We start from the raw sequence: 2,632 nt of genomic DNA, 5'->3' as shown, positions 1-2,632 counted from the left end.
GTTATGTGTTTTGGTTGTTTATTCATTCAATTAAAATCATGATCATGCTTACTTATGCGTAATTAATGTAGGGAAGCATATAAACTAATTATTTAATTCAAAAAAGATGGTAATTAGTATACACAATATTTGAATGGTGCATGTTGATCTCTTAATGATTGAATTTTTAATGATATTTAGCAATATTGTTACCTTGCATAACCCCTAAATATGATGTCTGCTTATGAAAGTTTGAAGTTAATTAAACATAGAAGTATGCTAAACAAACTTAAAGGTTAAAAGGTATGACTTCATAACTTATAAGTTTGGGTTAGTAAATAGCCAAAATTCCATGGTTTTGGCGTAACATAATTAACTTTGTTTTTAATAATTTTAAGTTAAGGAAAGCAATTATTCTATCTCCTTCATGTCATAGTAATTTAATCTTGTGATTCGCTATTTATTATTCTGTTTTAACACTTTCATTTGTTTTTGCTTACTTAGTAATTAAATTTAGGTTAATTAGTTAACTTAATTATATTTCATTATTTCTATCACCAACTTGTCATTTGATTGCACAACATTTGCCTTCCATATATAGCCCCTGTGGAGACAATACTCTATACTTACTACTTTATTACTTTTTGACGATTGTGTACACATGTATATCATTTGATAATCTCACGACAAGTTTTTGGCGTTGTTGTTGGGGATTGTTTTAGTCATTATTTGTGAAGTTAATTATTTTGAAATTCAGTTTATTTATTTGTTATTTTTAACTTAGTTGTTTGTTGTGATTTTTTTAGGTTTTTATAAACATAGACCGAATTATCAACCTACTTTTAGTTGATCCAGAAATCAGATGTACCTTTAGAAGAAGAAGAAGAAGAAGAAGAAGAAGAAAGGAACATGGAAACCAGAGACAAATTAAAGAAATGAATTAAGAACAAGGAAGCGAAGCTAGTAATGCTCAAAATCCGATCATTGCTGTTGATGACAGATATTGTTTCATTCTTCAATATGTTGTGTCACTTTTTCATTAACTCAATCCGAGAATTGTGAGACCCAAAATTGAGACACCATAGTTCAAATTGAAGCCAATGATATTCCAAATTCTTCAAACAGCGGGTCAATTTAGTGGGATACCTATTAAAGATCCATACCTTCATTCCAATTATTCATGGAGGTAAGCGGCTCATTTAAACTAGCCGAAGTAATTGAAAGTGCCTTAAGATTGAAATTATTCCCATAGTCGTTGAGAGATAGAGCATGGGCATGGTTGAATTCCTTGCCATCTAACTCCATATCCACATAGCAAGAATTGATTGAACAATTCTTGATACAATACTTCCCACCTAGTAAGAATACCAAGCTTCGAAATGAGATCACCATATTCCAACAACTTGATGATGAATCCTTGTATGAGGCTTGAGAGTGGTTCAATGAATTGTTACAGAAATGCCTTCACAATGGGATTCCTCATTCCATCCAATTGAAGAATTTTTCCAATGGTCTTAATGCACATACAAGAATGATGGTAGATGATTCTGCAAATAGAGTTCTTCTTTCTAAGGCATACAATGAAGCTTATGAAATTCTTGAAAGAATTTCCAACAACAACTATTAGTGGCCAACTAATCGAATAGCCACAAGAAGAAGAGTGGTATGAGTACATGAAGTTGATGCAGTTACCTCATTGATAGCCCACGTATCCTCTATTTCTTATATGCTTAAGAACATTACTACTAATGGTTTCAATGCTAACATGACAAGTCAACAGCCAAGCCAATTTGAGAATATTTCGTGTGTGTACTGTAGAGATGGTCATATGTTCGAAAATTCCCTGTCAAACTCAAAATCCATCTACTACATGGGAAACCAAAATCAGAGTAAGAGTGACCTAGGCCCGCAATCAAGTTTCTACAATCCTTTATAGAGAAATCATCTAAATTTCTCATGGAGTAATCAAGGGGCAGTTCCTAGTAACTTCTATATACAATCATGTCTGAATCATCCGCCAGGGTTTTCTCAGCAAGTTCAAAAACTTCTATCAACCGAGTCTTCAAGTAATCTTGAAAATTTGCTGAAGGCGTACATGGAAAAGAATGATGCATTGATTCAAGGCCAAGTAGGACCATTGAAAAAATTGGAGAATCAGATGGGATAATTAGCCAATGAACTACGAAGTAGACCCCAAGGTGCTTTATAGAGCGACACTGAAAGCCCGAGGAACTTTGGTAAGAAACTTTGCAAAGTCGTTACTTTGAGAAGTGGAAGGATGTTGGAACCCAGAGTTGTTGAGGTTGATGAGTCTTATGTAGCTAAAAAAAAAAAGAGGAATTTCAATCAAAGGTTGAAATCCCTACATTATAGAAGTCAGATTTTGCGATCCCTAATGACATAAACTCGCAACAAGTTAGTTCTGATGATTTAACACTTGCGTCAAATGCAAAAAAAAAAATTACCGTAGAAAAGTTGTCTGGTAAAAGCTAAGATTCACCACCTCCTTATCCTTAAAGACTCCAACAATAGAAGAAAGAGGTCCAATTCAAAAAGTTCTTAGATTTACTCAAGCAGCTTTATATCAATATCCCATTGCTGAAAACTCTGGAGCAAATGTCGAACTATGTCAAATTCATGAAAGATATCCCCT

The 2,632-nt window shown here is 33.4% G+C and overlaps 1 non-coding gene across 1 annotated transcript; it reads right to left on the bottom strand.

Annotated features, from left to right (window-relative positions):
• Positions 1 to 1,348: 1,348 nt before the first annotated feature.
• On the bottom strand, positions 1,349 to 1,455 carry LOC128294362 (small nucleolar RNA R71). Its single transcript, XR_008284674.1, has one exon. It is a non-coding gene; the product is annotated as a small nucleolar RNA R71 (small nucleolar RNA).
• Between the last annotated feature and the right edge of the window lie 1,177 nt (positions 1,456 to 2,632).

This window comes from Gossypium arboreum, chromosome 6 (assembly GCF_025698485.1).
Source record: "Gossypium arboreum isolate Shixiya-1 chromosome 6, ASM2569848v2, whole genome shotgun sequence".
NCBI classification, from domain to species: domain Eukaryota; kingdom Viridiplantae; phylum Streptophyta; class Magnoliopsida; order Malvales; family Malvaceae; genus Gossypium; species Gossypium arboreum.
This window is presented reverse-complemented; position numbering and strand designations above follow the sequence as displayed.